Consider the following 14396-nt stretch of genomic DNA (forward strand, 5'->3'; position numbering starts at 1 on the left):
AAGAAATCATGTGAAATTGTCAAATTTCAGCCTATTAATACATCTTTAGGTTTCCTTTTCCCTTACTCTCTTTCAAATTTCCACAGTCACCCATACAGTATCTAATGGATAAGCAGTGATTATTTTCAGTTAACAGTGCCATTGATAATGATTTAGTTCAGATTTGGGTTATGTTTCATATTTGCACTATTTTTAACCCTTTTCTAACATGATCAAAATATGTCATTTCCCCTCATTGCCATAATGATCTACAGTGTTAACTTGAAATGATTAATTTCATTTTATTTACCAAATCACTGAGACATGGTGGCACCATGAGTAGAGTACAATATCCACCCATTTATTTATGATTCTGCCCCTTGGGCTCAAGTTAAATAAGTCTAAACACAATTCAACATGACAGACTTTTAATTAATTTCAGTTCTAGAATAACAACTCTTGGATACTTTGAGATAGTTATCATGGTTTTCTAAGTCTTTTGCAGAGTGAATATATCCAGTTATGTTATCTGATCCTAATATGACATAGTCTCTGGAGGCCTTGACATCGTAGACATTAATTTCTGAAAAACTTGATTCACCAATATTATTCCAAAAATATGGTGCTCAGTACTGAACATGTCAGATGTCTTTTTACCAGAGCAGAGTACAGTGGTAATATCACCTTCCTCATTAAGGAGATTATATCTCTGTTAATGCACCTTAAGTTTGTTTTCTTTTTCCTTCCTATAAACCACGTCATTGTCTCATTGTGATTGCATTTCACTGAAACCCTAAGACCATTTTTTTTCAAGAGTTGGTGTCTATCCATGTCCCATTCATACTTGTTCTCTTGAAGCTGATTTATTTTAAACTCAAAAGTAGGACTTTACATTTATCCCTATTCAATGCAATTTCAATAATTTTTGCCCAATGTTTGTGCCAGTTGAGTTATTTTGTGATTCTGACTGCCATCCCTTGTGTTATATTTCCTGCCGGGCTGTGTCAATTGCAAATTTGATGATCATGCTATCTATGCTTTTTTCCAAGTCACTGACAAAAATATTTTAGGAAGTTCTTGGAACACTCCACCAGAGATGTAATGATGAAGTTGTTAGTAATACCAAACTGTCACTTTCAAAGCTAGGAAACACCTTGCTTTTCTTTTGAAGGAGAAGGAATATGCTATTTCTTTGTATCTTGAATCTAGTGATCCAAGTTCAAATCTGAGTAGGATATTAGGGACAATTGTTGATAGAAGAGCTGAAATGCTAATTATAATAAGGAAATACTATATACATGATTAACAAGTTGGAATAAACAATAACATAAGATTCAAAACAAAAAGCAGGATATTTTAGTACACTTCCGACTTTATGTGAAAAATCAATTAATAACAAATTTTAAAATCTAAGTGTCATAATCATTCCACCAATAGTAATAAGGCCCATGAAGGCAGGGATCATGGCTTAAGTACAACTTCTGGTTGAACTCTAAGAGTATAAAAACTGAACTGAGAGAGGAGTACCCATTTATCTAACAAATATCTATCAAGTGCCTATTATGTGAAGGGTCCTATGCTAGGCTTACTAAGGATCTTACTATCAAGTATCAGATATATATCTCATACACAAATACTACAAAGTAAGGTGGAAACTAATAATATAATAAAATGCCCAATACTATATAAATTGAAAGAATGATTCCTTGTAGCTGTGGGCATTAGGAAGGACTTCTTGGAGGAAATGTCATTTCAACTAGGCCTTAAAGAATTGTTTGAAATAAGAAGGGCAGATTGAAGAATCTAAGGATAGAAGTAGGGTATTAAGCAAAAAGAAAGTCTGGCATCTTTAAAAATAAATAAGTAATAATTATGAGTAGATATAATTTTATTGAATTCAATTAACTAAACATCATTCCTCATAGCCAATGCTTAATTGATAACCAAAACATTACAAGAAGAAAAAAATCTAGAAAACCAAACTGAGGCCTTGAAGGAACAAAAAATATCAAACCAATAGAATCCCTTTTTATGACAGAATGGCAGACTGCATAGACATGGTGATATGATGCAATGTGTTTTAATTCTGTTGACTTTGTTTCTAACCATAAAAAACCATTTCTCTTAACAATCTAGAAAATTAAAAGTGATATTGATGCTACAACACTAGGAATTTACCTTAATAGACTATTTTATTGAGTGTATATTTGGGAAAAAAGTGTGTTACCTTGGCAATAATCGAGGAAAAAAAAGTTAGCGGTATCTCCCCCAAAGTACAGGTAGGTTCCATTACATGACAAATCCCTGCTGAGCAGTATATGATGGAAATCATTCTATAGAAGAGGAAGTGTGGGTGAATGATTAGTTAAAGAATTACATTCCAGTGTTAGTTATTAATGACATAACAGAGACTTAAAGGGTTTTCGTTCGAAGGTCAATCCCTTTTCCTTCCCTTTTCCTTCCCTCCCCTTCCCATCCACTTCCATTTCCTTTCCTAATCTTATCTCTTTCTTGAATTCTTTTTCTCCTACCTTTTTCTATTCTCATTTCTTCCCTCCTCTCCCTTCCTTCTTTTCATCCTTCCTTGCTTATTTCTTTTCTTCCTTTTTCTCCTTCCTTCCTTCTTTCTTTCCTTCCTTTCTTTCCTTTCTTCCTTCCTTCCTTTTCTTCCTTTTCTTTCTTTCTTTTTTCCTTTCTTCCTTCCTTCCTTCTTTCTTTTTTCCTTCCTTCCTTCCTTTCTTTCTTTCTTTCTTTTTTTTCTTTCTTTCTTTCTCTTTCTTTCTTTCTTTCTTTCTTTCTTTCTTTCTTTCTTTCTTTCTTTCTTTCTTTCTTTCTTTCTTTCTTTCTTTCTTTCTTTCTTTCTTTCTTTCTCTCACTATTTCAGCCAGGCTAACAATGCAGGAACCAGTCATGGCCACACTTCAAAGTTCATTGGTACATTGCCACAGAAATGTTGACTCCATTTCTGACCTGGAGTGATTAACTCTTTTGTAATCTGATCCCATGCACTCCCAGGGGCTCACTACATTTATGCCTTAATTAGTATGTTCCTCTAATTGGCATTAGCCCTACTGTAGCTCAAAACTCTTAAAATCAAATAATTCAACAGCCTCATTCTCCCTAGGAGCAGAGGCTTCACTACTTTCAGTGTGTTAGTCATTTCCAAAATCTTACTTATAATGCAGACTCATAACCCTACTAGGACACATAGATGTGCAGCTCATTTCATCAAAACTTAGAAGCATAAACATTCAGCAGTTTAGAACCATCTAATTACTAAACAGAAGCATAGAATCTAGTAAGTAAGAATAAATAATTTAAATAGAAAACAAATGTATTACAAACATTACTAATAACATTTATCTATGTACCACTATAGTAACTAATTTTTCTTTCTCAAAATAATTTCTTAATTGTTTCTGTCATATTTCTCAAAATATGAATTTAAATGTCAATTCAAGGGTCCATTTAATGGGGTTTTTCATGGAAACCAGGATTGTCAGTCATAGCTCTGTGATTACCAGGTCAAAAGAATGGAAAATATACTCATTAACCTTTCAGTTGAAACCAAATTAAATGAGGTTGCTAAGGTTAAGAACATGATTCAAAACTATCATGTTAAATTAAGGGAAAAAATTCTTAGAACACATGATGGAATTCAGTAGATAAAAGTAAAAATGGTTAAATAGAAACAAAAAAACTAACAATGCAAATATAAGATGACAATAGTCTAATCTAGAACAGAAAAAAAGGTCTAAGGGCTTTTAATAGTTATACATTATAATTAATAACATTAATAAACAGAAAGTATATTGTAACAGAAAAAAAAGGCCTTAGAGTTAGCAGCCCTAATGTTATGTATTTCAATCCTGGAACATCCATTTATTCACTTTTTGGCTGTGTACAAATAACTTTAACTCCCTGACACTGGGGATTATTTTGAGAGAGAATTAAATTTAAAACTGCTTTAAAAATATATTATGAGGCAGCACTTTCTTGAGAAAAATCTCAGGGTATTGTTAGATTTCAGGCTCAATATGAGTCAGTCACATATGTGGCAGACAAAGAGACTTCTGATCATGGACTACAATAGGCAAATAACATTCAGGAATAAATCCTGTGCTCTTTTACTGTCAGAATATATCTGAAACATGGTGTTTAGTTCTGTGTGCCACAGTTTAGGAAAAGTATTGATATATTTCTGGTCATTCAGAGAGGAGCAAGTGGAATAAGGAAGGGCCTTGAGTTCATGTCATATGAAGAAAGGCTGAAACAAATGGCAATGTTTAGCATGGATTGGACACATGATGAATATGATAGCTACCTTCAAGTATTTCCAAAGCAGTTATATCAAGTAGAGTAGATTTGTTGTGTGTAGTCAAATAAGATAAAAGTTTCACACTGGTAAATTTAGTTTGATGTCCATTAAATCTATTCTACTCTTCTTCATCTCCTATCACTCAGGTGCTTTCTGTCACTCTTCCTTCGCCCACTTACCAAGGCAAACTCCTCTGATTGTTCAAGCCATCTCATTCCATCATGTTTCTTCCAACATATTGTCCTTTCTGTCATCACCACTATTTCCCTTATTTTCAATCTCTTCCTCTCTACTAGCCCATTGCCTACTCTCTAGAAACAGACCCATGTCTCTTCTATCCTAACTTGACCCTTTCAACCCTCACTATCTATTGACCTTTATTTTCTCTGCCCTTCACAGTTAAAGTGCTATAAAGTATTGTGTACAATAGTTGTTTCCACTTTTTCTCCTCACTCTCTTCTTAACCCCTCAGATATGGCTTCTTACCTTCTCCATTCCACCAAATCTGCTCTCTCTAAAATTACTAATGGTCTTTTCTCAGTCCCGATTCTCCTTGTCCTCTCTGTAGCCTTTGACACTGTTATAACAACTCTTCTTGATTTTCTCTTTTCTCTTGGTTTTCAAGACACTACTCTCATAATTTTCCTTTTACCTATCTGACTGCTCCTTCCCTGTCTCCTTTCCTAGATCTTGGTACATATCAGGCCCTTAATTCAAAGAAGCCTCTAAGGGTTCTGTCCTGTTCCCTCTATTCTTTTTTACCCAATTTTTAAAAATTTTTATTTAAAGTTTTGAGTTCCAAATTCTACTCCTCTCTGCCTCCTTCCCCTTACCCCTTCTTGAAATGGTAAGTAATCAAATATAGGCTGTACATGTTCAATTATGTAAAACATTTCCATATTAGTCATTTTGTACAAGAAGCCTGGTTCCTCTTTTCTTCTTCCTCTATATTACTTCACATGGTGATCTCATCAGCTCCCATGGATTTAATTACTATCTCTGTGCTGATGATTTTCAAGTTGATCATTGCTGCCCCAACCACTCTGCTAACTTCCAGTCTCACATCTCCAACTACATTTCACATATCTAAAAATAAATGTCCAATAGACATCTTAAACTCAATATGTCTAAAACAACTCATCTTGTCCTCCTAAACCTCCCCTACCTCCTGTCTTTCCTATTTTTTTCCTCTAGAGGGCAACATCATCTTCTCAATGCCTCAGACAGACAACCTGAGAGTCATTCTGAATTTCTCTAATTCTCACTCCCCATAAACAATCTATTGCCAAAGTCTATCAATTTCACTCTTATAATGCCTCTCAAATAAGTCCCCTTCTGTCCTCTGACACTGCTAGTGTCAGAAACTTCACTCTAGGGAAGGCCTTCACCACCATACACCTTGATTATTGCAATGTCTCAATGGTGGCTCTGCCTGCCTCAAGTCCCTCCAATCTATCCTTCATTCAGCCAGTAAAGTCATTTTCCTAAAACATAGGTCCTATTACATCACACACACACACACACACACACACACACACTCACGCACACACACACCACTCATTAAACTCTAGTGGCTTCCTATTCCCTCCAAGAGCAAATACAAAATTCCCAGTTTGGCATCCCTTCATTACCTAGCTCTCTCTTACCTTTTCAGTCTTCCTACACCTTACTCATTGACAGTACCTTTAAGTCCAGTGACACTGGCCTTCTGGCTGTTTCACAGACAAGATACAATATTTGTCCCCCATGCCTGAACCACTCTCCAATGACAGCTCTGACTACTGATGTCCTTGTATTCATTTAAATCCCAACTAAAGCCTTACCTTCTACAAGAAGCCTTCTCCTAGCCCTCTTAATTCTAGTGCCTCTCCTCTGTTATTTCATATTTATCTTATATATTGCTTGCTTTGTGTATAGTTCTTTTCATCCTGTCTCCTCCATTGGACTGTAAGCTTCTTAAGGGCAAGGGCTGTCTTTTGCCTCCTTTTGAATCCCCAGAGCATAGTTCAGTGCATAGCACATAGTAAGTGCTTAATAAATATTTATTGATTGATGACTGATTAAGCTGTGCAAGAAATGGAGTGGGCTGTCTTAGGAGGTGGTGGATTCTGTTTTATTGGATGTTTTTACACAAATACTCGACAGCTCCTTGTAAGATTTATTGTAGTGTGGATTACTTTATAGATATAAGTGAGAATAGCTGATGCTGAGATCAGACAATCATAGATTTGGAGCTGGAAAGAATCTCAGGTAATTTAATCCAACTCAGTTTACAGATAAGGAAATAAGTTCAGTGAGTATAATGACATGATCAAGGTCACACAGGTGATAAAGATCTGAACCCACATCCTTTTTTCATGATACCATAATGGTCTCTTCCCACTCTAAAATTCTGTAATTCTGTGACAGAAATATTAGTTATTATTGAAAACTCCTAGAAAATAGATTAATATTATCTTGCGGTGTGTTTAAGGGAAAAATTACATGGATATGTCAACAATCTTCTTGTGAGTAGAAAGCTTTTGTGCAGTATTTTATCTCCTTTTTAAATTATACACATCTCCTTTTTAAATTACAAATTTACACACACACACAAACACACACACACACATGTATTTATATCTATTTCAGAAATGAATGAAACATTTCTCTTGTCCATCAAAAATTCATAGTCCTTGAATTTGTACCTGTTTGCATCTCATTTACAATAGCCTTTTAATGAATATATATTTTTTAAAGTATGAAGATAATTCATTCTAAGAAGGACTTATTGAGAGGAACTTTGATTAGTTTCCTGGCCTACCTTAGTGAAATATGGTGATAAAAAATACTAAGTATTTAAAGGATGACTAGTAGCAATAGATTTTGGTGATGTCAGCATTGATGACATAATGAATTATTGGAAAGAATTGTTCTCCTTTAATCATGTTATTTGAAGAAAAAAAAAACTCCATGAAAAAAATGTTAAAACCCAAAGGGTAAGAGCTGTAACTCTTCCACAGATTAAGAGCCCCTCCACTCCACCCACCTTGTGGAGAGGAACTATAATCCATTGCTGTCAGCATATTTCACAATGCACTATATATAATAGATGAATATTAATAAAAATATCAAAAATAAAAATCATTAAATTATGTAGCACTTGTATCAGTAAATTATGTAGCACTTCAAGTCATAGCAATTTAGAATTGAAAAGACAAAACCAAACAAAAAAACCAAAACCTTTGAGCCCATCCCATCTAATCATCTCATTTAATAGTTGAAGAAAGTGAGGCCCCAAGAATGGAAATGATTTGTCGAGAGTCATATACATAATTAAACGGTAGGACCAGGATTCAAAGCTAGGTTTTCTGACTTGAAATTTAGTGTTTTTTCTATAATACCATATTGTTTTAAGTTAATAAATGCTTTATAAGTATGATTCAATTTTGACATGGACTCACCATGACACCTACTACATTCCAACCTTGTGTCTTCCCCTCTCTCCATATGCACCCCCTTCCCTAGACAAGACTATTAGGAGGTCATGATAGTGTTATTTACATTTATTGTTTCTATAAGATGTCATCACTCTTTCCAGATGCTAAAATCATTCCAGTATTATCAGAATTATGAATGTTCTGCCTGCATTTTGTTTTGGTTGAGATGAGACTGTATCTCTGATTTTATTGATGGACAAAATGCCTAGCATATATCAATGAGAATTTCAGACAGTTGCACTAAGCATTGAAAGGTTAATCAACTTGTCCATAATCACATACCTCGCAAGTGTCAGACATGGAATTTGAAATTATATCATCTGATTCCAAGCTCACTCACTTTTCCTGTACACAATACTGTTTCTTCTCTGTGCAGAGCCTTCATTCCCCTTTTTCCACTTCTCTCACAAATGAATATAAAATTCATGATTCTGGGGATTCATACCCAGGAAAATCATATAATGGTAAGTCCAGATCCTCAAATTGTCTGAAGACCTGTACCTGAATAACTCCTGTACCCTACAACACAGAGACACTAATTTACAATGACTACTACTCCTTCATATTTCACAGTATTTCTTAGCCACATTTTAAATTCTGTGAACTATTAAAATAGGCATGGCACAAAAAGTGTCTGGCTCCCATTCTCTGTACTCCATAATCTATACATCTCTACATACATTGTCATAAGCACCCAAGTACAGGCTTCCAAACATGCCTGTTCCATCAATTACTATCATGGAGAAAATTTTCTTATTCTCCATTATCTCCAATAGATAAAGTGGCTATAAGCAGAGTGCATATATACTTTCTCTTCAAAGTTTAATAAATTTGTTCTGCAAATCAACGTAAATTTATTCAACATTGACAGCAATTTAGAGAGAAAATGGCTAATTGTTTCACCAGGAACATGGTCATTCTCTTTTAGATTATAACAAACAATGTATTAGACTATATCAGCTATCCACTATGTTTGATCAATGGAGCATTTTGTGTAAATAATGTAGATAATATTCCCTTCAGGCAGTAACATTTTATTTAAATCATGATATATAGAAACATTCCTAAAATCAATTATACATTTCCTCTTTTATGTAAAAAATGTGTGCTGTATGTAATTATCCTTGTTTTGTGACTCAGGGTCACAATTGTAAACATCAGTTATCACTCAGCTGTCAAATAGCAATGACCTCTGAGATGATTTAGGTGTGTGAAATTAACTAAAATGGCAACATTCTAGGGAAAAAATCAGAAAAAGTTTGTGAAAAAGAAATAATATCAAAGATTCAGACAAACATGGTGGATAATAATAAAAAAGGCTCTGGGAAAAATTCCAGGAAACAATATTAAGAGTGAAATTGAGAGGAAGAATCATTCTTTATTATGTGTCAGGCCAAAAATGAGTGTGCGTTCCTATCAGGCATATGTTGCCTTTTCTTCAAAATGTAAGTTAAGGAATTATGCCTTATTGGAATGTGAAAAAAAGCCAAATAAATAAAGCTCTATTACTAAGTATGTTATCTAGGTTTTTTACCTTTAGGCATTTAAACCATGGTGATATTTCTCATGATTTATTATGTTTAGATTGAGAAATTGCTTAGGTTTATAAATATGCTTTAATATTTATTATTGTTGCTTTACAAATATATCATTTATTCTGAAAAGTTTCAGGGTCATACTTTTATTACTTTAAGTATATGAATCTTTTTTTAAAAACCCATATAGATGATTTTAACAAAAAATTATATAAAATGAAAAAAATATTCTGAATGCTTAGAAGTTCAAAATTAGAGACAAAATGAATCTATTCTCTACCCACCTGTATACAAAGAGTGAAAAAAAATAGGACTAGGTATTTGGGATTTTATCAATTATACAAACTAATAATTTATTGAATACTTCCTCTACAGGAAACAATGTGCTGAGTGCAGTGGAAGATATAGAGAAGTATGACACACTTTTTTTTGTCCTAACAAGCTTACAATTTAGTTAAATAGACTAGACATAAAAGTAAAATCATTCAAATGATTCCAGAATTAAACAATAATTTAAGAAAACAATAAAATATCTCAAAACAGTGCATGTTTGATTTTTAATGAAATGGTTTAGACAATAAATGCTAGTAATTGAGAAGATGGTGAGGTTATTTAGGGTTTGATTATTTTGGGGAAAATAGTGGCAGAGGGAAAACTTGAGACAATCTCTTCAGATTAAAGGATTATAGAAGTATAACTATGTAGATGTGATGGAATACTTTTTTTGTTATAAGAAATAAGCAAATAGGTGGTTTAAAAGAGACATGGAGAGATTTGTATGAACCGATATAGAATGGAATAAGCAGAATCAGAAGAAATGTTATTGCTAGGATATCAATGTAATAAAAATGAACAATATTGAAGACTTTTACAACATGATAAAAATGAATGCAATGAGGAGAATGGAATAATATTGTGCTATAATAAATGATGGAAGAAACGATTTCAGAAAAACCTTGTAGGTCTTATATGAACTGATGCAAAGTAGGTAAAGAACCAGCAGAACAATTTATATAATAACAGTAATGTAATCAAGGTATCAACTTTGAAAGACAACAAATCTGATTAAAAAAAAAGCCAACCACAATTCCAAAAGACTCATGGTGAAATATATCATCAAACTCCAGATAGTTGATGGAATGAGAGTGCAAATTGAAGCATATTTTCTTCTTTCCCCTTATTTTATTTTAGAAGAAATAATTAATGCAAGAATTTGTTTTGCATATCTGTAATGGGTTTTGTTTTTCTTGCCTTCTCCATGTGTAAGGAAGAGAGGAAGGAGGAAGAGAATTAGGAATTGAAAATAAAATTGAAATTTTTTAAAAAATCACTAAAATAAAAACAAAAAAATAAATAGATTTTTGCTGATTAATTAATATTAACAGGTAATTATGGGAAGAAACTCTCTAGCAGGGGCTTATGAGATATATAGTGTTAAGGGGGAAAAAACACCTCTAATCTCTCCAGCCTGCTTCTAAAATTCTGAGGGAAGGTAAAGCAAACTTGCTTTGGGTACCCAGCTTACTGGTGTAAGTCAAAGTTGGGAGAGAAAGTCCAGAGCCTGCATTGTATCTATCAAGTGATATCTCATTAATTTCTAGCTTACTAGAATAGGGAGCAAAACAATTTATTCTTCTTCCATGCAGCTTCAATGGGAATGCACAATCTTGGGAACGTAAGAAACAATCAATCATGTGAGTAGATTGGGTAGGAAGCTTTTTGTTGTTGATAGGGATGAACTTTGAATCAATACTTATTTACCCCTTGGAGGGGAAAAAAGGAAAGCTCTTATATTCACCTTCATATTTAGTGCAAATCTTTGAAATCGAAAGATGATGGTTTTTGCACCCCTTAAGTGTCTCTGAGACTCTAGCAAAAAAAAAAAACAATTAGAAATATAATTGCTTGAAATGTCAATAGACAGCATGTTGTGTATATAGCTCAAAGGCATACTGAAGGGAATTCCTGTAGAGGAAGTATTATCTTTGGGTTCTTGCTGGAAAATACAACAGTTCAAAAACTTTGCTGGTTCCCTATTATTTCCAAGATCAAATACAAAATCCTCTGTTTGGTATTTGGAACACCTCATAACTCACCTTCTCCTATCTTTCCAGTCTTTGCACACTTTACTCCCCCTTTCCCCACATACTTTTTTGCTCTCGCAACACTGGCTTTCTTGCTGTCCTTCAAACAAGATATTCCATCTCCTGGCTGCAAGCATGTTCCCTGGTTGTCACTCATGTCATGTGGTCCAGGTCCCTGAAATTCTATTACTTCATAGACTGCTTGGCTACTCCTAGATCCCTCCCATATATGGGTGATATTAACAAGGTCACAACAAAAATTTAGAATCATTACCAAAAGAGGGTCTTAGTTTATTTCAGTTTTCCATAATATTATTGACAAAAACAACAACAAAAAATCAGAAAATTTATAGGGATCTCAAAAGATCCCCTTCCCAATACTTCTGCTTTCACATAGGTAAAATCAAAATTAAACATATTAGATGGTTATCTATACCTTTCTTAAAGCCTTCTGGGGATGCTCTTCAGTCTTTCTCAGGACTCCTTCCAGTGTAAAATCCTATGAAAAATAAGTTCTTCATTTAACTAAACATCTTTCCACCTTTAAGCTTATTTGCTTCTTTTCTATGGATGTGAAGACTATCTTCTCATTCTTGCTGTAAGTTTGTGTGCCTTCTCCTCAAACTCTTGTATTTTTTCAAATATTAATATGAATCAACCTGAGTAACTAGCAGTGAAAATTTCAAGAGTAAGGAGAAATGTCTTTAACTTTGAAGCTTATATTAACTGATTTCATTTTAATGTAGATTTTGACCTTGAATCTGTTGTTGAGTTGTTTCAATTGTGTCTGACAAGTCATGACATTGTTTAGGGTTTTCTTGGCAAAGATACTGGGGTAGTTTACTATTTTCTTCTCCAGTCTATATTACAGATGAGAAAACTCAAGTAAACAGGTCACACATTTAGTAAGTTTGGGAGACCAGACTGGAACTCAAGTAGCTGAATCTTCCTGACCTCAAGGACTGGCACTCTATCTACTGTACCACCTAGTTTTCCTCACTTATATCTACTTGTACCAATTAAAGCTGAAGAGAAATCAGATTATGTCTCAACTGACAGACTTATAACCATACATGTATAGAGCTACATATATGTATATGTGTTTATATACATATATATATGCAAATCTGTACACATAATGCATAACATATACAATACATTATATATACATATACACACATACATCTATACAATATGCATATGTTTATAGATGTGTGTATATGCATATATAGGTATATATGTGTGCATATGTATATATGTGTGTGTGTGTGTGTGCGTGTGTGTGTATTGCCTTTGACATAGAGTGACTCTCTGACATTTTACAAATCATGACCTCAGGAGACTAAATGACCTCAGGAGACTAAATACGCTGCACAGTATTTGCTATTGACATTAGGAGGACTTTCCTCATTGAGAGTTACCTATATGGATGAAATTACAAATCTAATAAAGTATATGCATATATGTACCACATATAATAGGTTCATGTATCATGTATATACATATATGTACATGTATGTAATCTATGTAATCATGAATACTTTGCTAAGTATTTTTATCCTATAATTCAAATTATTTAGATTTAATCCAAGAAGATGCCTTAAGCAAAGTGATTGAGTATAAAGGAGCTCTCTATTGTGAAATTTTATGGCTATATATTTTAGAATGAATTGTTTCATGCTGTTTATTTCTGGCAAAAGAGAATATAGGTATGTCTCCATAGTACTATTGTGTTTTTTAGCTCAAGTTCTTTAAATGATTAAAACACACATGATAGCAATCTTAAGCAGAGAGTAGTTTCCCCAATTTTCACTGTAGAAATCACAACATTAAAATGCCCAAATGGGGAATGGAACCTCTCCTTTGCTTCCAGCTTATGAAAAGCTGCTTTTTGAGATGCTGGGGTGGTTCAATCCCAATAGACCACTTCTGATATCCTTTGGTTCCAATCTCTGTATGCAGTAAATGTGTGACTGCCAAGGGAATGTGATCATTTACAACAGCAGCTTCTTGAAGGTCATAGGAGGCAGAATATCTGCTCCTGTCCTGGATCCCTGTGCCTTGTGTGACTATATCTCTATGATCCTTTGATGATGTCCTAGTGTAATGTCAGATGTCAAAAGAGGATGTGTTTTTCACAGACAAAAGCCAGGGATGAGTGCTTGATCCAGCTGCTATCTCACTATGTGCAAGGAAAGTAACAAAATATAAATGCCTCTAGCTTGTATGTGAAAGCGCATCACACTCTAGGTGGGAGGCTATTTGCTCATTGTGTAGAACAGGATGGTTGAGATAAGAAGTTATGGTTCCCTTCTTTTTTGCCAGTAGCTTCAAGAAAGAGTGCCTGATGTTTTCCTCCATTGTCACACAAATGTACCACCTGAGTAGACAAACCAAGAATGAAACTTAAAACTACTGACATGATGCCTCAAAATAGCCTGTTTTAAAAAGTGAAAGAAACATAAAGCCACCAAAAATTTAGATTTAGAGCTGGGAGGCATTTTAGAATATTTTTTTCTTCCCCTCATTTATCTGAAACTGGGGTCCAGAGATGTGAGGTGACTTACTTAAAGTCTCAAAGCTTGCAAAGACTGGGGAATGATCCTTTCCATTTCCAATGCAATTTCTCAGGCCCTAAGATTGCAAATCTGTGTAAATACTAGAAAGGGATGGAAATAAGTTCCTACAAAGAAAGGTAAAAAGGAAATGAGATTGTTGGTTTAGCTTGAATCAGAGAGAACAAAAAAGTAATAGTTTACCTGTGAGTATTGTGTATGAATGCTGAGAAAACAATCAAGCTTCACCCCTTTAGAAAAACACAGACATTTGAAAGATACCTGAGTCCATTTAGCACAATCAATATCTAAACAAGAATCCCATCTACAGCTTATGGAACAAGTAGTTATTCAGATTTTACTTGAAGACCTCCAGTGACAGGGAACTTGTTATCTAGTAAGTTAATCCATTCTACTTTTGAATAATTAATTATTAGAATTATATT

The sequence above is a fragment of the Vombatus ursinus genome, unplaced genomic scaffold, assembly GCF_900497805.2.
Source record: "Vombatus ursinus unplaced genomic scaffold, bare-nosed wombat genome assembly UNPS02000582.1, whole genome shotgun sequence".
Classification (NCBI taxonomy): Eukaryota; Metazoa; Chordata; class Mammalia; order Diprotodontia; family Vombatidae; genus Vombatus; species Vombatus ursinus.